Source organism: Canis lupus, chromosome 23 (assembly GCF_011100685.1).
Source record: "Canis lupus familiaris isolate Mischka breed German Shepherd chromosome 23, alternate assembly UU_Cfam_GSD_1.0, whole genome shotgun sequence".
Taxonomy (NCBI): Eukaryota; Metazoa; Chordata; class Mammalia; order Carnivora; family Canidae; genus Canis; species Canis lupus.
The window spans coordinates 10,720,163-10,746,103 of record NC_049244.1 but is presented as its reverse complement, the minus strand read 5'-3'; the positions used below and the strand labels follow the sequence as shown (position 1 = coordinate 10,746,103).

Genomic DNA, 25,941 nt, shown 5'->3' with positions numbered 1-25,941 from the left:
GGCAGTGTGTGATGGGTGCTCAGTAAACATTTGCTACCTTGTTCATTTTAAACCTTAATCTCTGCTATTTCCACTACCTAGAGTATTCTTTCCCTTTCCTTGCTTCCCATCAGTCACTATAGTATCCTGGAATTTTGACAGAAAGCATTAAAACATAAAATAAAGTCATAAATCTTAAGAAAGCAGTGTTTTCCTGAGTGCCAGGAGTACACATGCACCCAGCAGACTGCCCTTTGGTCAGATTCACCTCCAAATCTCAAGCATCGCTCTCCCGTACAGCACAGGGAGTGTGGATAACCTGTGTTGAATTCTGTGTTACCTCTTTGAAGGAAGAAGCCACGTCCTCAGAACCAGCTCCCGAATAACCTATGCTGTATGTTTTCACTGACTTTGAAGCCCAAACAAAATAGATGAACAGTCACAAGGATGAGAAAGGAAAGTTGAGGATCCAGTTTTTAAGGAAGTCTTAGCTCTGCTCCCAAGTGCAAGTCTTCACAACTGATACAACTCTTTTTGTGCGATTCAGCAGAGACTCTCCCTGCCCAGGATCTTTTGGGCTGTGGTCTCACCTCCTGTCATCCATGGGAAGTGATAAGGATTTTCTCCATATTGGAGGGGAGATACAGAACCCACATAACTCAGCTACTGTCTCTGAGATGCCAGAGCACTCTCTCCCATACCTAGCAGAGCCCTTGCAATGGGTTTAAATTCATAAACTCATTTCTGGGCATTTTTGGATGAGAAGTCACCTCCTGAACTGAGGTTCTATGCTTACAGCCTCTGGAATCAGAGTGACCAAGTAGAGCGTCTTCCTTTCCCCCCCAAATTTGGCCAAGACAAATTCTTCACGACTGGTAGGCCAAGCTGCAACTCACCACCAAAATGCTTCTGAATCCTCTCTATTAAAAAGGATGCATAAATTCTCAAAGGTGGCGAAAACATTTTTTCAGAAGAAAACACATGCTGGAAGGACACACACAAAACACACTGTAGAGTGCCCTCCCCATTTTGAACTTTAAAGCAACCCTGGGTTCCTGAACCCAGGAAACAATATGGTCTCCTCGTGTAGGGCATGCTTGTGGTTATGAACTCCAGCTCTGCCACTTTCCATCGTGGGATCTTAGGCAAGCTACTTGACCTCTGGATCTCAAGTTGGTCATCTGCAAAATGGGGCTAATTATTATACAGTCTCATAGGGATGCGGTGGAGATTAACGAGACAGGCAGGTGGTGGACTTAGCATGGTACCTGGAACATACAGTAGGAGCTCAAAGCTCCTACTGTCCGTCAGATGTGATTGTGGGAGAGGCATGGCCTGGCAGGAGTCTGGAATACTGAGAGAGGCTCTCTTGAGGGGTGTAGGACCATGAACAGGGGTTGGGGCCAGCAGTGGATGCCGTTGCTCTGTAGAATCTGAGCCAGGAGGCTTCAACTCTGGCTTCTCTAGCATAGATGGCTTCCTCTGCATGAATGACCTTGAAAATAGATAAACTATGAGGCCAAAAAGTTTTGCCCTCTGTGACTAACTCGTCTAATTATTACTCCCTGGGGTTTGACTGGTCAAAGATGAGCTCAAGGGAAAAGGGGTCAGATTCCAATAGGACTTCTATCCACTACATAGGAATTTGGAGTTTTCTGGAAACTAGAACATACCTTCCAAGGATTTTAAGCAGAAGGGTGGAAGGAAACATCATCAGAATGATGTTTCTGGAAAAAAAAAAAAGTCACAAGGGAAGATGTTGTACATCCATGTGTCCATAGGAGGCCATACAGTCAGGTAGGAGGTAGAAAGTGAGGGACACCAGCTGGGGACCCTCCAGTCATTCAGGTAAGAGATGACCCATGTAGAAAAAGACCAGGCAATGGGAATGGAGGAGGGGGAGTGAGGAGAGAATGGACATGAGAGAGAGCAAAGGGTAAAATTAGCTGTGTCTGGTGAGTGGTTGGGTGCAGGAGCCGGGCAGGATGGAGTGTGGCTCTCAAGTTTCTAGCTTCAACACATTGCCCAAGGCAGGAGGAAGGGCAGGTTTAGGGGAAGATGAACTTGCAGACAAGCTGAATTTGGGGTAATTGTGGGAGGCTCCAGTGGTGGTTGCTCCCCATAGATGCAGGCCCAGAGCGTGGTGCAGTCTGCCCCAGGTGTTAGCTCCAGCTGTGGATGAGCTGCCCAAGAGGGCAAACTGACCACAAACAGCAACAGCTTCAGTGTCAAACCAGTCCCAGCTGAGTAACCAACCAGCATGATCTCAGCATAGCTATATATACTGCCTACCCCAAGGGTACAGGCTACACCTCCCAAGGCTGCTGCTTTTGGAGAAGCAATAGGGAGAAGCAATAGGGAGACTCCAGGTCAGGACAGAGGCTGGGGACATGAGCAGTCTCGGAGGAGTGTTAGCCCTCCCCTCTGTTCCCTGGCCTTACGTACAGCTGCCCTACTCTCCTCACGCTTCACATATGCCACCATCGAGTGGGAGGAAAGCCTGCCCCTATGAGAATTCTTCACCTGCCCTGAATCCCTGGGGATGCCTGCCAAGAGCACTGGGACTCTGGGGAGCTTTGCTTTCTTGCCTCTGAAGCTCTGCAGAGCCCTAGCTGTCAGCAGGAAACAGGAGGGCAGATTCCCTGAGGCTTGGCATTACTGTGGAGGAAGCACATTAGCTCCAGGAGCCTCCACTCTGGCCAAGGAGGAGGCGAGTGTGGCGGCTGTGCCTGGTAGCAGGTTCCCAGGTGAGTATTGGAAGGTGCAATCGACAGCTGCCAACGAAAGAAAGAACACACCAAGTAAAGCAAAGAACCAAGTAAAGCAAAGATGAGTAAAACGACTCCGTCTCCCTGAGAGCCTGCCCGAAGCACAAAATTGACCGCTGGGTCCTCTATAATTAGGGATGTTATTGATTTACTTATTGTAGACCTTGTGGATGCACTGTGCAAAACAGCATCTCTTAACTGTATCACACAATGCTGTCTCTCTACAGTTTGATGGTGCAGAAGCATCTTTACCTAATTTCCAGGATTTCGACTATGTGATATTAGAGCTTTATCTGTGTTCTAGAATCAGTGACCGAAGTTGCTGAGAAGAGCCTTGGTGTTAATGATGATCTGATTTGAGCCTGGGGAAGCAAGGCTGAAATTTTTTTTCTCCTGGTCTGGAATTCAGGACCAGTACAGTCCATGTTGCTAACTCCTTTCCTCTTGGCTTCAACGCAAGCCTCCACTTTGGTGTTGTGGTTAATTGTGTCCTAAAGCAGAGTTTCTCAACCTCAGCATTATTGACATTCTGGGGCCTGAAAATTCTTTGTTTTTCAGGGATGTCCTGTGCATGGTAGGATTTAGCAGCATCCCTGGCATCTAGGTGCTAGTAGCAGTCCCTCAAATTGATAACCAAAAATATTTCCAGACATTGCTAAATATCCTTTGGTGGCAAAATCACCTGTACTTGAAAATCACTGGTCAGAAGGAGGGCCTCTGGTTAGAAGCAGTATCTGCCTCTAATATAAAGTATGTGGAGCCCAATTCTGCCCTGAGATTTGCCCCTGAGAAAAGGGAGGAGGGTATGGACATGCGACTATAAACATCATTCCGAATAAGGAGATAGCCTCCTTGTCACATCCCTTGGGTGAGCCAGGTTTTAAACTCTGGTACCTACCTCACTGGGGATTTCTGATGGATCATAGATGCAGCTTTAGAAAATGTTGAATTGAAAGCACAAAGCTTGTTTTCTTGCTAAGTTTCTTTTAGACACACCAAAATCTCAAATTGGTGCTAGCCTCTTATCCACCTCAGCAACATACCTTTGCTATTTTTCCTCTTTTTCTTCCATTTTCTCTCTCATATTAGCTTTTCTGCTGTGTTTCACAGTATCATTGTTTTAGTTGTTACTCTAGAAATTATAAAGTGTGTCTTTAACTTATTGTAGTCTATCTTAAATCAGTATTTTTACCACATCCTGAATAGCACAAGACCCTTACAACAGTTTAAATCCATGTATCTCTGTCCTGCCTTTCACTCTCATTGTCATATATTTTACTTCTACGTATGTCATGTTATTATTACTCTTGGTCTAAACAGTCCATAGTTTTTTATATTTAACTTTTTAGTTTCACTACCTTTCTTCCTGTACTTCCTTCCTTCTAACTGGGATCAGTTTCTATCCACATAAAGAAGTTTCTTTAGTTATTTCTTCTCTTTTGACCCAGGGAGAGCAGGCCTCAGGAAAAGAACATTTCTCAGACATTAATATCTGAATTTAGTCAAAACAGTTTTGATTCCCCTATGTTTATTGCAGTTCTCCTTTATTAAAAAAACTGATTATTTTTTCCATTTAATTTATCAAAGTAATACATTGGGTTGATTTAAAGAAAAATATTGAGCAAATAATTGTCCAGATGGTACAGATCAAAAACTGAGAAGGTGGTACGGAGGTTTTCAAAAGTTGGTGCTGATAGCTTATGAGTTTCAGGTATTTGTATAGCTCTAGGTTGCTTACAGTTACCTTGTAGTTATTCTTTGATAACCGCCATTTACAGCATAAACACTAGGTGTTAGGCAATGTGCTAAAGACCCATACTAACCACAGGTCAGGTTTTTATAATTATGATCAACTGATATCCCATTTTTCTTTAATTACCAAATTTCCCATACTTGTCAGCTTTATTCATTTACTCAGTAAATGGTATCAGGCATCTTCTCTGTGCTGGTCCTGGGTTTGGTGCTCAGCATTATGTGGAGACCAAAAGCTCTCCTATAGCTGTGCTTACTGCAGAAGGCAGACATCAATCTAAAAATCCCCAAAGCTATTATGTAATTGCAAACTAGCTGAGGGCTAGAAAGAGGAACAATGCACTACCAGGGGTTCTGGCACGGTCTGAGAGATTAGGGGGGAACTCTCTGAGGTTACTCAGCTAAGAGACTCTCCTCTTGCCCCCATTTGTTTCACCTGGTCCCTCTCCCAGACCCTTTCGGTCTCCACTTATTTCCCCAGAGCTCTTCTCTGATCTCTGCATCCAGTTAGATAGTTAGGCAGCCTGGAACCTAGTGAACACTCTAGCCTTTTCCTTTTAGGGAATGTCACATCATTATAATCACAGTTGGCCCTTGAATAGCATGGGCTTGAATTGCATGGATCCATTTACCCGTGGATTTTTTTTACAGCACAGTACTGTAAATGTACTTTTTCTTTCTCATGATTTTCTTTTTTCTCTGGTTCGCTTTAAGAATAAAGAATATAATACATATAATACACAAAATATGTGTTAATCAACTGTTATTGTCTTTTTAATTTAAAGATTTTATTTATTTATTTATGAGAGACACAGAGAGAGGCAGAGACATAGGCAGAAGGAGAAGCAGGATCCCCTCAGGGAGCCTGATGCGGGACTTGATCCTAGGACCTCGGGATCATGCCCTTAGCTGAAGGCAGATGCTCAACCACTGAGCCACTCAGATGATCCCCAAATATTTATGTTATCAGTAAGGCTTCCTGGCAATAGTATATTATTATACACAGATTTTCAACTGTGCAGAGGAGAGGGGTGGTGCCTCTAACTCCTGTGTTATCAAGGGTCAACCGTACATAATTATTTGGGTCATCATTTGTTCAGTATCTGAGAGCTCATTGGACTCTAAGTTTCACAAAGGCTGAGAATATGTTTATCATGTTTGCTGCTATGTAACCTGTTCCTAGTACACAGTAGGCTCTCAGCAACATGGATGAAGCAAACCAAACCTCTCCTGACCTCAGGTTCATCTATAAAAATGAGTATAATGGTATTGAACTCACTAGCATTTGTTTTCGTTTTTGTATTTTGTAAAAACAAAATAAATGTGTGAAGTACAAGATATGTAGATAGCTTTATATGTTATTCCCTGCCTCTTTTTTTTTTTTTTTTGCTTACCCACCAGAAGATGCCTGCTTCCTTGTTTTTTTGTTGTTGTTTTTGTTTAAATTTCTTCCCTGCAATTCTACATTAGCCCATTCTCAGAGCTCCACATTCTTCTCCCCTCTGCATCATAAGTCGTCACCCAGGCAGGCTTCCAGTTTTCCCCTGTAGTTAGGGAAGACTTCTCCCCAGCCTGTGGTCTCTGGCAAACATTTGCTCAATCATGAACAGATTTACAACTTAATTACAGGTCACTGACGCTGGCCCCAGTCAGACTGGGGATGCTCCAAAACTCACCTTTGATGGGGAGAAGGATTAATTAAATCCCTTAATAAAATCCTTTATCCCCACCAAAAAGAAAACAGAAATAGTTCTTGTGCACTTTTAGGAAGAGTAAACACATAGCCCATTGTCACCAAGCTGAGAAGGCCGTGGAGCACATCAGAACAAGTGCTCCATTTCACAGGTTAGGAAACTGAGGACCAAGGAGCATAGCTAGTTACTGGCCGAATTCAAACCGGCGTCAGGACCAAGACTTTTGATGTTGTCCTTTAGCAGCCACTGGCTTAAATGATATATCGTTTCCCTTCTTGCCCACATTTAACAAATGAACATTTTTCTGGGCAACTAGACTGTTTCTTTATGTCATGAAAGGGGAGTAATCAATTAATTCAACAACATTTTCTGTATACCAACTCTGGGCCAGATACTGGGCCAGGGATAGGGTAAGCAAAGATAATAGGGTAAGTTCACCAAGCCTCACCCAGGAGAATGGTTGAATTCTGGGACATCTATACATAGGCAAATTCTGGGTTGAATGTTCAGTCCAATTCCTTCCACATCTTTATTCTTGGCTTCTTTTCATCAAGAGAAAAAACAAGATTAAGGGCTTGCTAGAAAGAATTACTTAAGTGACTTTGTTTTTCTTTGTGGGTTTTAAAATTTTTTTTAATTTTTTAAATTTATTTATTTATTTATTTATTTATTTATTTATTTATTTATTTATTTTTGAGAGAGAGAGAGAAGGGGCAGAAGGAGAAGGGGACAGAAAATCCCAAGCAGGCAGGATGCCCAATATGGAGTCCAACACCTGGCCCGATCCCATGACCTCAAGACCAGGACGCAAGCTGAAACCAAGAGTTGGACACTCAACCAACTGACATGTCCAGATGCTCTGATTTTGTTTTTCTTTATCTCTGCTTCTCCCCTGACAAGTTTGTACTCAAAAGTATGAGGGCTCCCCTGGAAAAGAGAAGGTGCAGGGCAAATCTACACTTGTTCTTAGCTGCTGTGTTCCTCACTCCAGCCTTCTATTCCTATTTACCCCTTCCCACTGGCTGGACTTTGGTTCCTGCCTGGGAAGAGGCAGGCAGTCCAGTGGGATCCCCAAAACTTACCTCATTTGTCTTCCGAGGTTTCTGTAGAAATTCTGATCTCTGCCGGTTGGCCTTGTCATCTGGCATTTGGTCCTTTCTGCTTCTTATTTGCATTGCTTTGATTACTAACATGCTGTTGGGTCAGTCTGCGTGTACTTTTGGTTTCTATTAAACTGCTCTATAGAACTTACTGTGATGAAGGAAATGCTCTATAATCTGTGCCTTCCAAACAGTAATCACTAGCTAGTGTAGCTAGTGAGAACTTGAAATGTGGCTAATATGACTGAGGAATTGAATTTTTAACTTTGTTTACTTTTAATTCATTTAAATTTAAAAAGCCACAAATAGTGGCTACACAAGCCAGACAGTGCAGGTCTAAAAAGAGACTGCCTGGCCTGGATCAGTAACATATCTTTGGGCTTTCATATTCATGGACCACCTACACTCTTGACATTATCCACCTACTCATCCATCTATCAATCCATCCCAGAGATTGCCACTTGTGCCACACTCCCAGATGTAGGTTGAGAACACAGAGGTGAATCACACTGAACCTTAACCCCTAGGAAATCCATAGCCAGGGAGAGGGAGAGAGATAAATGAACATGGCCACCATTACATCCTTCCTGGTATGATTAATAGACTTCAGAACAATGGTAGGGACACAAAAATGGATGTGATCAGTTCTACTTAGGTTTGGGCAGGTGGCCGGTCAGAGAGGGCATAGCTTTTGTGATTAGTCTTGTAAGAAAGGAAGAGGAATATTTAGCAATATGCTATTTTGTGTATCTCTAGCACCTTTCTGAAATCCTATGAGTTAATCTTTTGTACCTTGAACTAAAGACCAAACTGGAGGTCTCAGGGGTGGAGGTGGATTGAAGAGTAATTGATTCTTTTTAATGTCCTGCTTAGATATTTGGATACTAGTTATGATTAACTTTTCCAGATATTTCAAGATACAAATAAGTGAACTAAATTCCACTGAAAGGAAAATTAGCTTTTTTCCAGGTGCCCTGGTTGTTGTCCAAGGAAAGAAAAGAGATGGCCAGACAGTTTTCCTTTTCTTTTTCTTTTTTCCTGCCAATGGGCCTTTATAACTTTTGGGAAAATAAAGAAATTGTTACCATTCATATTTATTCTCTTTCATAATCACGTGATTCTGTTTTTAAAAAAAAAAGGGAGGGTTTTTTGTTTTTTTGGGTTTTTTTTGGGGGGTTTTTTTTTTTTTTTGGTTGAAAGAGAGATCAAGTATGTATACCAGAATTATGGTAGGGGGAGAGGGGTAGAGGGAGAGATAGAATCCTAAGCAGGCTCCATGCCCAGCACAAAGCCTGACACGTAGCTTGATTTCACAACCCCAGATCATGACCTTAGCTGGATGCTTAACTGACTGAACTACCCAGGCACCCCTGTTAAAGAGTTTTTAAAAACCCCTGATGATTTAAACTATCTTTTAGAAGTGTGTAGAAAGATAAGAATTCCAAGATGTCAGAAAGAATGAAAGCCCTTCTTCCTTAAGACACATGTTGGTGTCACATAGGACATCAGTAGTATTTTGTCTGTTCCAACACTCTCCTTCCTTGGTCTGGGGGATTGCACATCTCTAGCTTCAAACATGATGGGTGGGGGCAGGCAGTCAGGAGACTCTCTGATCCCTTCATAGGGAGTCATGTGACCCAAGTAAGACCAATCAGGGTCCTTCTCAGATTTTTCAGTTGGTGTTGGAGAAGGGCCCTATCCCTGGGGTTATGGATCAATAAGGAATTGGAGAATGCTGGCCTTCTTCCTAGCCACCCAGAGAAAGTCTGTCTGCTAAGAGAAAATAAGCCACACAGAAGCAAAGAAGAGCTTTGAACTGTTCAACAGGATTAGAGAAAATGGGTCAATTAAGAGAATCCAAATGTAAGTGGTTCATTGAGAACACTCAGTGTGGTAGAGATATAAACACAAGATTTTTTTTTTCCTACTCATTGCTGTGCTCTGTAATATCTACTTCTTTGATCTCTAATTTATCTTGGCAGATTCCATAACTTTCTGGCCACGTCCAGTGATTAAACACAACCAGGTCCCATTAAAAGCACCAATTTTCTATCCAATGCCATTTCTCCTCTGCCACTGCTGTCTAGACTTGTGGCTCAGAGAACTTATATGGATGAAAAACATGGTCTTCTTTTCCCTTATTCCCCCTCCCTCTGTTTCTAGCTTTCTGCACTGAGGCAGTGGGGGAAGAATGGGAAGAAGGGGCCAACTTATATGACTCTTATGTGGTGAGGTGGTCTTGGTTTTTCTCTGGTTCAATCCGGTTCTGTCAGAAGCTTGAGGTCTTTTTGGATATGGCCATCTCTGAATAGAGTATGTGGTTTTCCTGGGAGCAATACTCAGTTTTGTTCCATCTCTTTCTACTGCTAAAGACTCTTCAGAGGTGACCATGTCTCCCCACAGGCAGTTCAGGTCCAAATATCCTTTCAGAAGGAATGTCTCCTCTCTTGCCTGGGGGACACTCGGGCAGCCCCATACTTCCTGCCTCCCCTTTTACCTCTGTGTTTCTTCTGTTGAAGTGAAGATGCCCCCCTTTTTTTTCTTCCTGGGAACTCTTATGAGTCTTTTCTTCAAATAAGATGAAGATGTTCACATGTACTCTTCACCTTCAGGAGACATTTACAAATTCCCTGAGCACTCTCCAAACATGTTCCTCTCTGCCTGTTGTCAGCGCTAGAGAAAGCCAGGGAGGAGATGAAATCTTTTCTTCTTATAGATATCCCAAATATCCATGAGTGATTTTCCTGATCCATTCTGCCCACTGGTGTGAAGAGAAATTTCTCCTATCTCCCCATCATTAGTGGGGAGGCATGTCATTTAGTCTTGACAGGGACACTGTGCTTACCAAAAAGCCACACAGAACTCTCCATTGGTCCCCACTTCCTTTCTTCTCCCCAGTGTTTCCATATAGGTACTACCCAGGGGCAGGGCTGATGATTGATTATAGAATGAACACTGCTGCTGCCTCTTAGGAAGCCATGAGGGAGGTGCCATCTTTTTAGAATGTGGAGGTCATTAGCACTAAGGGCATGAGTGTCAATTCTATGTTGATAAGAAGGCCCAGTCAGAGCATGTTACAATCATTGGTAAAGGGTCTTCCCACTAGAACAAAAGACACAAAGTAAGAATCCATTATTCAATGGCCTCAGGTAATTTTTCCTGATGAGTTTGGATTTCAGACAGGCTATGAATGTTTATGCAGATATCCATAGGTGGGGAGGACTAAAAACCTGCAAAATGCCGAATAAGATGCTTACCCTAGGATGGGTACCTTACCAACAGGCCAGTGTACAAATATACTTGAAGAGAGATTCCATAGGTTGGAAAATATATCCTCATCTATAAAACTGCCACTAATATGAAAAGATGTCTGCTTCATCCACTGACTACCTGTGTGACCCAAGGCAATCACTTTTGCTCTTCTCAATTTCATTTTCCTCATCTGCAAGGTGGACACTACTATTGACCTTGTTGTGTGAAATAGAGAACCACCATGAGTCCTGTAAGCAGTACATTTTAGTCTGTTTCTGTTCCTATTCTTTATAACAAAGATGACATCAGGGCTTTACTTCTCAAAATGAATAGGTTTAGTAGATTTCTTCCCACCAAGAGGGATGGAGTTGGATTGGTGAGGGGGAAATATCTAGGAGCTAATGTAGATACTATGGGTATAGCTGCTCAGCTCCCAGCAGTTGCTGTAGGGCCTTGTCTTTGCTATACCTCTAGTCTCTTCAGGGAATGGCTCTTCCTCCAACTGATACCTAAAGTTGCATGAGGTTTTAGTAAAGACTGTCATTCCTGGGAACCCATGCTCTTGACCTGATGTGGCCAGTCACAGTGCTTCAGCCCCTGACAACAGTGATTGGTCTTGGGTTGGAGACATAAGGGTCTTTTCTGGGATTTATCTAATTGGAGATTTCTTCTTTGATGATGAAGTTGGCACACGTTCTAGAGTTCCAGGGAACCATGGTTTCATTTCATGAAAGGAAATGCAGCCTCCTAACAGAGAGCAGAGGAAAGAGATGAGGTGGGGGAATTGGACTGCCATTGTGTCCCTGGTTCCAGGTGGTCTTGCCTTCTTATGCTGTAGTTCTAATAGATAGTAATTTTTGCCTCTTTTGCTGAAGCTATTTTGAAATGAGTTTCTGTCACTGAGAACCAAGTGAGCCCTGACCAGTATAGATCTCTTCCCCTTGAGATTAAATATTGATACCAGGTTCATTGCTGATGGGTTTAGAAATACTCTGCTGGGCTAGTTGCTTTCTGAAGAGATTCAAATGATAGGTCAAGGGTGACTTTAAATTGGGAGTACTTCTAGGGTGAGCCTACTAGAATTGCCATATAAATATTTTCTTCAAATGGGTCCCTCTGAATTGTCTCCAGTGGCCTCCTAGGTATAAAGCAAGTCTCCACAGACTTTGTCTTGGTCTTAATCTGGCTCCTGTTTTCCTGGGAAAGGAGAGTGCTTTCCCATCTGTCCCCAAAGGTTCCTGACCTGGCTGTAGACTGTTCTGCTCTATTGCCTTTATAGATTATACCTTGCCCTCCGCCCCCCAGGCTAGAGTCTTTATGAGAAATTGTAACTCTTGAAAATCCATATGGGTTCCTTGAAGCTTCTTCAGGTGGTTCTTTTTTTTTTTTTTTTCAGACATTTTATTTATTCATGAGAGGCACACGGAGAGAGGCAGAGACATAGGCAGAGGGAGAAGCAGGCTCCTTGTGGGGAGCCTGATGCCGGACTCGATCCCAGGACCCTGGGATCACGCCCTGAGCCGAAGGCAGATGCTTAACCATTGAGCCACCCAGGCATCCTTTCGGCTGATTCTTAAAGCTGGTTCCACTCTATGGAAATGCTTGGTTCCTTTGCTTCTTCTCCTGTCTGAGCTCTGGGGCCTGAGCTTACAGGGACAATGTGGCCTCAATGGCAGCTTCCAGTGCCTGTTTGTAACACTTCTATTCTGCTGCTGCTCTACTCCCTGTCATTTCCTTTTTTAATTTTTTTTAAAATTTTTATTTATTTATGATAGTCACAGAGAGAGAGAGAGAGAGAGAGGCAGAGACACAGGCAGACGGAGAAGCAGGCTCCATGCACCGGGAGCCCGAAGTGGGACTCGATTCCAGGTCTCCAGGATCGCGCCCTGGGCCAAAGGCAGGCGCCAAACCGCTGCGCCACCCAGGGATCCCCTCCCTGTCGTTTCCAATGAAGGGAAGGGACCTTGGAATCACAAAGAACTGGGTCTAACCCTTGGCCCTATTATTTTCTAGCTGGGTAAATTTGGGCACAAACTTCATCTTGCTGAACCTTGGGCTATTCATTCATAAAATGGTAATATTAATCGTACCTCCCTCATGGGGTCACTGACCCTCTAACCAAGCCCCCTCCCTTCAGTTGTATATTTGAAATAGGAACTGCCCAAAGGAAAGGCACAGAGTGCTAGACAGATGAAGCACTGATGTTCTTGTGACCCCAAATGTCTTTACTAATGGCAAGGCTCGTGGCACACTTTTCTGGAATGTGCTGTCATCTGTTAATACTTTAACATGCAATCACTTGGGCCTGTCTGAGTCAACACCTGAGCTGCTGCTGCCTCTGTTCTAGCTTAGATCATTGGTGATTTCTAGAGGACTGAAGGCTGTGTTCATCCATGAAGGTTGTAATACATCATTGTTTTTTTAAGCACCAAAAATTCTCTCTGGTCAGCTTGTAAAATATTTTCAACAATTTGCCTCAATCCAATGCCTCTTAGGGAAAAGCTATACATTTTAGGATTATAACTCCCAGAAGAGTGCCTAGTTTCACCCAAGAATGGTTGCTCACATGAGCAATTCTGAATATTCTATTTATATGAGATGATGGATGTTAACTCAACCTATTGCTGTAATAATTTCATGACATATGTAAATCAAGCTATCATGCTATATACCTTAAACTTACATGGTGATATATATAATTATTTCTTCAATAAAACTGGAAAAAAATAAAGAAACCACCAAGCTCAGGATGGGCAGAGAAAATGTTGAAGAAATAAGAAGTTAAAATGTAAAAGAAAAATCTGTATCTAGTTCCCAATATCCATAGGCATCTTAATTTGCAAGCAAGTATGCTCTTTGAAGAGTGCTTTCTGTGACTTGATCCCTATTTTCCCAAGTTTGAGATGGAGAATAATGATGACTTTAATTTAAGGAACCTATTCAGCACAGACAACAGATTGGGTACTGAGTGGCACCAAGGACACAAAAATGATCAAAAGACACCATTCTTACCTGATGACATTGCAAATGTTTGTAGTATACTATGATAAATGTGGTGCTTGAGATGTGTATAGGATGAGGAGCAGCTTGGCCAACTCAGAAGAGATCGCAAGTGGATCTTACAGTCATGCACCAGGAAACCAACCATGAGCTGGGCAAGCATTATGCACTTCCTGCTGTTCTCAAAACATATCTTAGCATGCTTTTACTACAGAGCCTTTGCACATTTGATTTTTTTTTTGTCCAGATTACCTTTTCTGCAAATATCCTAATGGATCACTCTCTTACTTTATCCAACATCCACATTCAAATGCTATTTTATCAGAGTAGGCCTTCCCCTGACCATCCCAAATAAACGACTACCCTCAACACATTTAGTTTCTATTTCATACCTGGCTCTATTTTTCTTCATTGTATTTATCACCACTAACATATTATATGTTTGTTTTTATCTGTCATCTTTTGACACACACACACACACACACACACACACAACTGTTAAAATTAAGAAAGCAGGGACCTAGTATTTTTTTCCTACTTCTGTGTCCCCAATACTTAAAACAGTGTTTGCCACAGAGCATATGCTCAGTAAATACAAATTATAAATGGGAGAAGAGACTAAGATGCCAGGATGGTTCAAACTTGATCTCTTCATTAGTATTGTGCAGTTTGCTTGGGGAAAAGAATAGTCCAACAAAATAGAAAAAAACAAACAAACATGGTTGCTGGTTTAATTAAAATGTGTGTAAAATGCTAGTAAAACTTAGAGGAAAAAGCTATTCATTTCTTCTTTGTGGAGAGACAGTGAAGAAGGAGGTGATATCTCAGAGAAGGTCACATTTCACCTGGGTCCTGAAACATAAATGCAAGTTTGCCAGGCAAAATGGGGATTAAGAATAGTAGCAGTGTCGGTGGGTGCACTACCCATATTCCTGAGCTCACTGTCCACTGTATGGTACAGCTGCTTACTGAATGCACGTACAGCTCTTGGCCTGAGGCTTTCTCTTGGAAGTGTGCTAGGCAGGCTGTAGAAGTGCTGATGAGCTAGGACCCAGAAACAGCCCTCAGCCTGTGGTGGATGGGCATTGGAGGAGAGGTGCCCCAACATTTTGCCCCTCCAGTGGAACAGCTTGGAAGTGCACATTATGCTGTTTGTATGAAGCCTCTGAGGGGGCTGGGTCTCTCTCATTCACAGTAATAGGTTTGATAACACATTCTTTATTGACTTTCTTTCCTTCCCCACCTCACTTCCTCACTCCCCTTCAGTGTTTCCTGAGGTCACTTCTCAAACAATTTCCTTTTGAATTCTTGCCTCAAGACTACTGCCAGGAGAACCACCTAAGGCAGCCATGGTCACAGAAGCAGCAGGGACATGGACAAAGGGGGCTGGACTGCACCCTGCAAGCCTGGCAGATGGAGAGACCAGAGCAAGAGCTACAACTGTGGCTGGTCAGCAGCTCAACTGTGAGATGTCTCTACACATCAGGTTGAATAGCAACAAGATTATGCTGACAAGCACATGGAACATTAGCTTGGAGCCAGCATTTCCTCCTTTCTCAGCTATAGCTTTTTAGATGCTGAATTAAATTTTTACTTTTTCATCATTCTGTTTGCTACCCTTTCATTCCAGATCTTTTCTTCTCTCTTAGTCATTGGAAGAGAAATGATAGCTCTGCTGCAGGACCCAAACCTCTCTTGTGTGAAGTGGGCCTTGGGAAATGTCACTGGGACCTCTCTCTGGGCAGAAAGTGCCCAACATAGAAATGCTACCTGGTAGTAAGCACATCATGGCCCCAGAGCAGATACCCACAGGCGGGCAGGTATGACAAATGGGTGGCCTAGGCAAAGGGAAGGAAGATGGATACAGGAAATGGGGGACATAGTGTGGGATTATTTGTTCCTTTGGAATTGTACATTCACATCAGGCATCATCATCTTTTCAGTGAAGTCTCCTTGTCTGAGTGATCAATTGTTCTGAGAGATCATTAAATAGTATTCAAGGCAGGGACACTCGAAGAAGGGCTGCTTCTGAATGGGGATGACAAGAGTAGCAAGTGTTTTGAGATATAAATCCATTCCCATTATGGCTGTAAATCTTGCAAAGAAGGGGATGCTGAGACCTGGTGGTGCAAGTTCTTATGGCTCCCAGTGTGCTTTCCCTAGATAAGTGACCAGGGGACCTTTGTATGATCCAGTAGGCTGAGAGGAAATTGAGCTGCCAAGCCATATGAAGCTCCTGCTAGAGATTTGGAGGAAGATGAATGGTACTTAAGCAACAAGAAGAGCGTGAAATCAAACCATTAAAAAAACAATTTCAAGTCCAGTCAACTTCCCTCACCTTCTTTTCACTGTGATAAAGCCCCTAAAAGTCATTGGATCGTTCCTTTGATCTTGCTCAAGTTGGTGTGTTGACTTTCTCACCATTTTCCGTTGGGACCTACAGGTACTCCTTGCATTGGGGAAATGCTGCCTCTGGGAAAGTATGGGGAGAGGAGAGGCTCTTCCATACCCTACCCCCCATTTCTCTCATTGTTTTCTCATTTCTCTGGGGATGAAGCTGGGGTTCTTGGAGTTGAAGTCACTAAGGTTGTCTGCAGGCATACCTAGGAGAGAGTCTCACTAGGCTTATTCTCTTATTTTTAAAAAGTTCTTTTATCCCATCTGAGATATCTGTCACTTTCTACCCCAGAAAATGTGAGGTCCTGAATGGACAGATGTGGCTTTTCAGCCCATAGAACAGGGTGCCTTTAAATCTGGTGGCTGTGACAGTGGTGGGTATCACCTAGGACGACACAAATCCTTCCTTCTGCTCACAAAACCCAACTTCTATTTTTTGGTTTTTAATTTAAAAATTAATTATATAAATTATAGAGAAATGAATTATCCTTGTGAGAAATTAAATCAGAATCCTTCGGATAAGACTAAAGGCCACTTTGACCAACAGTGCCCCACCTCCTCAAAGAGGTAACAGCTATCATACCCTTCTTGTCCTTTTTCTACTCATTAACATATACGTTAATGTACTTATATCCCCACAGAAAACATAAAGAATATGTGCTTAAATATATTAAAGCCATCATATTTTATATGCTATACTGCAACTTATTTTTCCATTTGACAGTCCTTCAGGCTGGTAGGATTGAACTCAGAAGCTACCTTTCTGGTCACACAGCTGGGAGGGCATGAAGGAGGCTGAAACTCAGCCCATCTCTGCTAGCTTAGCCCAAAGGGAGGGCTGCTTTTCCCTAACTTGTTTACCCAGATGGGGTATCTTTCTCTAATTCATGCAAAGGTATGGTATATAAGTAGGATATGGTGGCCCTGATGGATCTTCTATGCTCTATTTAATTGATGGTAGTATTCCATAGTGTGGATCGATTGCGTTATATGTATTCATCCCCATGGTTAGACACTTAAGTTGTTCTAATTTCTCACCATTGTAGGCAATACTGCCACAAACAGTCTTATATATGTCTCTGTGTCCACTCATGTAGCTGTTTCTCTAGAGAAGTATTGGGATTACTGAGTCATAGGAATGCACATTTTAAATTATACTAGACCATGAAAACTTGTCTTCTGAAGGTCCCTTCCAACATGCAGTCCCATATAAGAGTGCCCATTTCCATCAACCTTACCAACATTTAATGCTGCCCAACTTGGATATTTCCTAATTTTCTTCCTCTTCTTAACATACATCTGGTCAACCCAACTGTCCTGGGGTTGTTCCAAATCTATTGTCTTATTTTGCCCTGGTTTCTTCATTAGCTGGATTTCAATTTTGGTTCTCTGGCCATCTGAGCTTTACGCTCCTTGGTCCATCTACTCTGACAAGGAGCATTTGTCTCATTTGGTCTGAATTCCAGGTGGCAGATAGGCAGAACAACTCTGCTTCAACCTAACTGTGGTACATGGGCCAGTTGCTTGTCTGGGCCTCAGTTTCCCCATCTGTACCAGAAAGGAACTAGGTTACAGAAGCTCCAGGATCCTACCTCTCAAGTTTTGGCCTGAATAAGATTTTAAAATTTCACTTTAAAAAGGCACTTTTGCCCCCATCAGAGTTAGCCACTGTTTGGTCTGGTTGAAATGCTTACTATGAATGCACACAGTCAGACATGAAGCATTTGAAGAGGTAATGGGTAGGTACACATTTTATTGCTCCAATGATTTATATCACCATTCATCTCTGTTTTTCATGGGTGGGGATGGTGATGGAGAAAGAATTTTCTGGTCTGTGCAAGCTGTCAACCAGGTAGTGAATATTTCTCAGGTAAATCAGTTCCACTTTTGCCTCTATAGTCACTTTCTTCTTGGTCTTCAGGCCACAGCTTCCTCATTCATTCAAATATTTATTGAGCTTCCTTATTCATACTCAAATATTTATTGAGTACCTAAATGTCCTTTGCTTCATGGTTACTTTTGGAAGGAGTGAGAGTAGAAGATGCAAGATAATGGAAAGCACTTGTGTGAGCTCTCATAGGTTTTGTTCAGTGTTGTTTAATAGAACAGTTTGAGATAGCAGAAAAGTTCTGTAAAATCTATGCTGTCCAATATGGACCAACTCCTAAATGCCTTGGAGGAAGCAATACAATGCTGGGGACTTTGCAGCAAGTACTCTAAAATTCAGTCCTCTCAATCTTTTCTTTGATGCCTCAATCTCTTAATTTGTAGAGAATTGTTTTGAGGATCAAAGGATGTAGAATGTCTATACCTGGCACAGAGCCTGGCCCGTTGTAGATTCCAATTCCCCTCTGTGTGTTATCTTGGTTCTCAGGATTCCTAATACGCTTTAAACAAGTAAAAGTTTCCACTCAGAGAGCAGAGACTATGCTTCTGGGAAGGGTAGGCTGAAGAGGCCACCTCCCCTTTCAGAGGCTTCCCAAGCCTCAGACTCAGAATCACCCAGGTGAGTTGCACAACTTTATGGGCACCACAAGTTGTATCACTCTCATTGTAGGGATTTTCAATGGTGGGAATTCACCTCCCCACTACTGCCTACCTAGACAGGTGCTAGAACGTAATATGTGCTCAGTAAACAATTGTGGGTGGATTAATCACCAAAGTCATTATAGTTGAGTGGAAGCCAGGAGCTATGAGTTTTGGACAGCCTACTTGCCTCCCCTGGTTCAGCTCTGCCCCTCCAGGAAAATGCAAGGACTCCAGTGTTGCAAGCTACAATTTGACTCTCAGCTTTGCTGCTGCCTGGCTCTATGATCCTGGCAAGTACTGACTCTGTTTGGTGTCTTGGTTTCCTTATTTGTCCCTGGGTGCCCTCGAATTCTGTGACCTGATTACATATGGGCTGCTTTTGCTAGATAGGTCCTGAGGCTGGCATAAGGGTTCAATACACATTTCTCCTCAGGTTGGGGTTTATCTAGGCTGGTCACTATCTTGCCATCTCTCCTATCACCCCTGTCTCCTCTCCATACAGCGGGAGCTTGTGGTTGGCTTCCTGCCACACCAACAACAGGCAGGCAGTGTTCTCCTTCCTTTCCCTGACCTCACCCAGCAAGCACTCCAGAGGCGGTCAAAGCAAACAGGACTTGCTCGACCTGGCCAGGAAATCCAGAACAAAAGAGGGCTTCTTTAATCAGCTGTTTCCTTTGGTCAGAAGATAAGTTGTGAGCTATAACCTTTAAAAAAAAACTGGAACAGAAGAGAAATAAAGTGTCAGACAAACTTTGATGAAATTAAGGCATTCATTATTTTTCATTCAACTAGCATGTGAGTATTATGAGAGGTATGTGGAGCTGTGGCTGTGTGATGGTGCACTGGACATGGAGCATGACCTAGGAGGGGTCACGGTTTAGTGGAAATTAGTAGTAGGAACCAGGGCAGATTACTGTGTAGTATGACTAGGGGTTACTGACTTTGCCCTTTTCATTACTATGTCCCCACTGTTTAGATTTCAGCTAGATGGTGATATGTATTCTTTGTATATTGTGTCACAAATGTTTATATGTATATAGTGATAAATCAAATTGGGTTAATGGTCAGAAAATATTCACTCTTTGGTGTTTACGTTTGTGTGTGTGCACATATTTCTTCATGTACATGGTTGGTGATTAATAATGATTTGTTGAGTGAATGAATGAGTGAATAAGGATGGGATGTTTGGAAGCTCCTAGAAGGCGGCCCAAATCCTGTATCCAAGAAATGACAGAGAGGCCAAAAGTCTTGAAGAAAGGGTAGAAGTGAGTAAGGGAGAGGAAGCCAGAGTGGGGTAGGTAGTGGAAAGATGGGGGTTGAGAAGGGGTTGGGGCTTGCAGGTTGGGGAGCAGCACACAGCTGAGGATGAGGGCTTTAGGTATGTTCAACCACATAAAATTGACAATAACTGACCATTTTTGACTAAGAAAAACAACAACCTCCTAGAGTTGAACCAGTTGCTTCAAACGTCGTTGAACAGTTAGGGACAAGATCGTATGGGGCCTAATGAGTTATGTAAAGAGACTGAATTTTCTCCTGAGGGCATGGAGACGCAATGAGGTTTTACTTTTTCTTTTCCTTAAAATAAGACCATTTTTTTCTGGTATAGCTGTATAACTTATATTTGTCATTATTTTTAAAAATTCATATTAGAGCAACAGTAAAAAGAAATAGGATAGTAATCGTCTTTGCTCTCACTAACCAGATAACCATAGTTAGTTTGAACTGACATGTCAGTCATTAACAATTTGGAATACCTTTTCTGGACTGTTGTTTTTTTGTTTTTTTTTTCTCTCAAGTTGTATATGTGAAGAGGAATAGGGCATGAAGCTGCTATTTAAAAGTTGCCAGTGGCCTTTGTGTCTAACGGAGCAGGTTATAGGTTACCATGGAAAAATTCGTTTTTGTTTTGTAGAGGATTCAGAGTGGGAGAAAGGCGTAGCTGGACTTTTTGGGCCTAGCTGCTGTATCCTTTCATATATGCCTCTTGTGAGGTTGCTAGGGACAAGCTGGGCACATTTCTACAAGGCTCAAGGAGTTCCCTGGGATGCAGGGCATGGAGATCTAACATCTTCTCTAAGAAACCAATCCAAAACGCAAACCATTAGAAATTCAAAAAATAGAGAAAAAAATCCCAAAGTGAAAATGATCATCTTTAGTCCTGTGCAGAATCTCATTATTGATATTTTTGGTATATTTGTCCCCTCTTTTTTCTTTATATAGTTCATATATATAGTGATAAATCAAATTGGAGTAATGGTCAGCAAATATTCACTTTTTGATATTTGCATATGTGTGTACACATAAATATATATATGAAACATGCATATATAAATATATGTATATGTTCATATATACATATAAAGTTTTGTATATACACCCACACAAAATAAGCAGTATTGTTTTGTATTTCTCTCCCTCTTGCCACTTTATTTTAGAATTCTAGCCTGGAAATTCCTGAAGGGATCTTGTTATCCTGAAATAATCCTTCACAACTCTTTGATGATATGCCCTTAACTCTGAGGAAGTCTCTCTTTCCCTAAGGTGGGCTGAAGCTACTTTTGGTATCTCCTCAGAACCGGAGTCTCCTCCTTTTTGTGGGGTTATGTTTCTTACCTAATTTACCAAGGGTAGGCATATCTGATATTTGTCAAGCAACAAGTCAAGTTCTGTGGCTTTTAGAAATGGTTAGTGGGACACAGACAGCTTCTCTCTGCCTCTGTGGCTGGCTTTCATGGAATGTGGGTGCATGGCCAGGATGTCCACACAGAGCCCAGCTCTGCTGCCTAGAGTGGAGCGTGAACACCTGAAACTAATCGAGCTGGTGTTTGTTCATTTGAGGGCCCTTGCATCCCTCCCATCATAGCACCATAGCCTCTTTCTTCCCTGAGTCTCCTCCCCCACATTCCAGGCTGACTCCATCTTGGGGTGGGAAAGCTTCTGTCACAGGCTGTACATTCCAAATCCAAATTCTGGGTGAAGCTCTCGGTTGGCCAGGAGGGCCAAAGTAATGGAGACTTGTGACATTTCACTGATGCACTGAGCACTGAATCCATTTTATCTTGGCTTCCATGTTTCTCTTGGGGACATATTTCAGCTACTGGAGACTATTTCAGTACAAGATGGTATAGCCCTTCTTTAAATCTCCTTTGATCTTCTAACTTTCTCCAAGTGTCTTTAACTTTTGCAATTCTAGAAAGTGTTTCTCTTTCTGAAGCTACTCATTTTGCATATGCTCCAATCCCCCTAATGCCACCAGCACCTCCTTTCTGGCGTGTCCCCAGAAGTGCAGCAGTTGCATCTTCAGTTTCAGGGCTCACTGCCCAGCCACCAGAATTCTATAGGTTTCCTTGAAACACCCTCAGTTACTGTGTGTTCATTTTTTCTTTGCTTGGGCCTCAAACTCTTCCTCTGTCTTCTCACATCCATTTTATTAACTGGAAGAAATTCAGTATTCCCTGTCATCTGGCAATTGAAACTAGAATCTTGATAATGACACCTTCTTTGTTTATTGTTTTTTTCTTTTTTTCTCTACTACTTTCCATAAGACACCTTCCAGGCTCATGACAAAGACCTTTTCCTCTTCTGATATAATATTAATGACCACTCAAGATCATAATAAAACAACAACAATACCAGCTTATGTTTATTGGGTGCTTACCATGTACCAGGTCCTGTTTCATGTGCATTGCAGATATGATCTCCTTTGACCCTAATGACAATCCTCACTCTACAGATGAGAAAAATCAGGCACGGAAAATTTAAGTAACTTACAAAAGTGCTAGCACCAATGTATGAAGGCATTTAGTAACCTAGATTAAGAGCCATAGGAAAATACCGTGTTTAGATATATCAGCATATCTCATTGGCCTCCTTCCCAAAGTCCTACTTAAGTGGTCCTGGACATTCAGATACTGTTACTGAAACACTGTTTGTCTTGAGGACATGAATTGTCACACGTGCCCTCTTGAAGGCTCTGTGTCGAGACTCTTTTTTGGGTGTTAGTGTTTACACTGTCTGCAGCTATTCCCATGTGTCTCAGGTTTGTGTTTTATTGGGATTCAGTGTCCCCTCCTCAGGCCCTAGCCACACTTTCTGAGACACATTTCTGACTGTATCCCCTCCAACTGTATTCCTGATGCCTTCACTTAGTCTTTGCATGATTCTCTGACATGCTCAGGGCTCAGGCTTACGGGAGGAACCTGCATGCATCAGCCAGGGACTGACCTTCTGCTTCAAAGTCACATTTGTAAGACAGACATGGCCATCAATGTGCAGATACCTGGGGCAGCTATGATGGTCCCTAGTCCTGGACATCAGTGTCCTGTTCCTGCTGGCCTATCTTGCCCCTGGGTACTTCCTCCAAGATGCTCCCTTGACTCGGTATGCCTGGGTTTCCTATAGCCTTTTTGACCCTAGTGATATGACAGTCAGGCTGGTAGGCTCGATCTGCCTGAATGACCCTATCTATAATTTCATGGTCATTTTGGCTGATATAAATGACAATGGTGGAAACAAATAATCCTATTTGCAGGATGGCTCTGGTGGGTAGGTTGGCCTCAGTGGCAGAGGCATGGGTTATGGTTTGTGTGAAGCTTCAGTGGAATTTACACTGACTCAGCACCCTGTGTCAGAGTCCTAGGCTCCAGGAAACAAGAGGATTTCCTAAAGTAACAGTATTACCAGGGGGCCTGTGTCTGCTGTGGGACCACTCCTTCTTCCCTCCTTCAGTAGCTAGATGGGTTAGAAAAGAGTAGTGTCCCACCTGCTGGAAGTGGAAACCAGAGATGAGAAACTCCCACTGATGGTGGAGGAAGAGCTGATATGATGCCTTGGGCCAGTGGTCCCTGAAGGGGATGTGAAGACATGATGAGCAGCGCGGCCCGGGGCCTCACCTATGGGAGCGGGGCCAAGGCTTAGACAGCAGCTGACATGCTACATCAGAAGGCCTTCAAATGGTCAGGTAGCTTGGGCAAAGTGCCTCACCTCACTTAAGATTCTTGAAAACCAGATTAGCAAAGATGAAAACAACTTATGAAAATGATAGTCTCATAGTCTGCTGGGGGATGCATGAATTAAGACGTCCACAATCCTTTACCTGAAACCTATGGGGCCAGAAAAATGTTGGAATTTAGAATTTTTCAGATTTTTGAAAAACAGTGTGATGTATAAATTGTATATTATATAACACTCCCTCAGGAACCAGGGTGATACACACATTTATGTGTCTGCCCGAAATGCACGAATATTCATACTTAGTGAGATAAAAAAAAGACTATAAATAGCCTTGTGTCCATTCAGATCAGGGTCTGACACCAAATAAGCTTAGATATTCAACTTGTGAAAGCATTCTCAGTTTTCAGAGTTTTGTGGATAAGGGATTAGAGACCTTGCAACCTTTCTGCAGGGCACTTTGACAATATGTATTAAAAGTCTTAAAGTATACATGACCTTTCACCCCACAACTTTACTTCTAGGACTTAGTTCTAAGGGAATAATCATGATTACAAGCAACACCCTAGCAATAAGGATGTTCATAACTGCATGGTTTTTGTTTGAAAAAGAATGAAAGAAGAGGAGAAACAATCTAAATGTCTACCAATAGGGGATTGGTTTTTTTCTTAAAGATTTATTTATTTCTTAGAGAGAGAAAGAGTGCATGAGAGAGTTGGGGGTGGTGGTGGTGATAGGGGCAGGAGAGAGAATCTTAAGCAAACTCAGTGCTGAGTGGGGAACCCAAGGGGCTCCATCTTTCAACCCTTAGATCACAACCTGAGCTAAAACCAGGAGTCAGATACTTAACCGACTATACCACCCAGGCGCCCTAGGGGAAATGTTTAAGTAAATATAGTACATGCATGCAATGGAATATGAGGTGGTCCCTAAAACTGTAATGCTTGCTTGTTGACTTGGAAAGATGTGCACGATCTATTATTTAGAGACAAATCTTAGCTATGAGTAGTCTTATTTGCAAACAAAACCTGGAAGAGTAGACACACACCAGAAGAGTTATCTCCAGGGTTTTGCGGAGTTTTTATTTATTTATTGGTAATGTGGATTTTCTCATTTCTCTATTCTAAGTTCGAAAAACAATACTTTCAAACTTTCAAAGGATTCAGATATATCTAAGCTAATACAAGACTGCTCCTCTCACCCTTTCCTATCCCCTTGAAGGTAACCAATATTCAAGGGTGGGTATCTTTCCAGACCCTCTTCTCTGTAAATGCATAAAAACTTTTAAAGTAATTTTTCCACCCGTGGAGTCATACCATGGATATTGTTCTCTGCCTTCCTCTTTCACTGGACTCTGTCATTAACTTCTTTCCATGATGCAAGGATGTAGTTTTTTCTTTTATTGAAGTATAGTTGGCACAAAATGTTACATTAGTTTCAGGTATACAACATAGTGACTCAAGAACTCTATACATTACGCTGTGCTCACCACAAGTGTAGCTACCCCTTGCTATCATACAACACGATTACAATATCATTGACTGGATTCTCTAAGCTGTGCCTTTCATCCTATTTACTCAACCTTTTCCATCCCATTGGACATTTAAGTACTTTCTTTTATTTACTATTTAAGCATTTGTTTACTATTTCGAACAGCATTGCAAAGAACATTCTTTTGTGTGTGCTTTTGTGGACATGTGCATGCATTTATGTAGAAGAGTTTTTAGTTTTCATTTTCCTGCAATGAACATGTGTTATTTCGATTATTAAAATTTTTAACATATTAAAAGATTCCATAAGACTGTTTCTAATAGCCTGAAGGCACTCAGTTGGCCCATTTTTTTCCCCTCAGGATAAATGAGCTATTCACTAGCACCACCTTGTAAATAAATACCACATATTTTTGGGCTGTGCATATATTTTTTTTACAGATTCATCTTCCCCCAGGAGTATCTGGTCCAGGATAGCAGACAGGAGTCAGGGGAGGTGGCTGCAGTTGCCAAACCTTGAGGAAGAGTGTAGGTGGATTGTCCTTGGATGGCTCTAGGTGTCTACTTTCCACAGACTGTCTGGTGACTGCCTTTCTGTGGTAGTCAGTGGTCACTGACCACTCTGGGAAGACTTTAGTCATTGATCCCATAGGCTGATGGCCTCCTGGAGGGTGAGGAGGAGTATAGGGGGTAGGCTGGCTTCTCTGGAGCTTGGGCCTGATGGATTTTCTATAGGTACATTTTCTTGGGCTGATGGCTCCAAAGTAGAGCTCCTAGTGTGTGTGTGTGTGTGTGTGTGTGTGTGTGTGTGTGTGTGTGTGTTTGGGGTGGGAAGGCAAATTGGGTCCTCATTCTGGACCCAAACCCTGCAGCCTTTCTTTTCCTCTTGTGCTTGCGAAATAGACACCACATTTCCTCAATGTTCAGATACTACTCTTCTTTTACATTATAGTGTTCCTGCAATGGGGGGTAGATGTTGAATGTGGGAGTGTCCCTCCTCTGGCTCTTTCTGAAGCCTATTATTAAA

The 25,941-nt window shown here is 42.4% G+C and overlaps 1 long non-coding RNA gene across 3 annotated transcripts in view; it reads left to right on the top strand.

Moving 5' to 3' along the window:
* The first annotated feature begins 8,986 nt into the window (after positions 1–8,986).
* The window catches only part of LOC111091974, an 81,278-nt gene continuing 64,323 nt past the window's right edge, over positions 8,987–25,941 (top strand). For all 3 annotated transcript variants that reach the window (XR_005376693.1, XR_005376692.1, XR_005376691.1), the window contains exon 1: positions 8,987–9,156. This is a non-coding gene — a long non-coding RNA (uncharacterized LOC111091974). The remainder of the gene's footprint in view (positions 9,157–25,941) is intronic.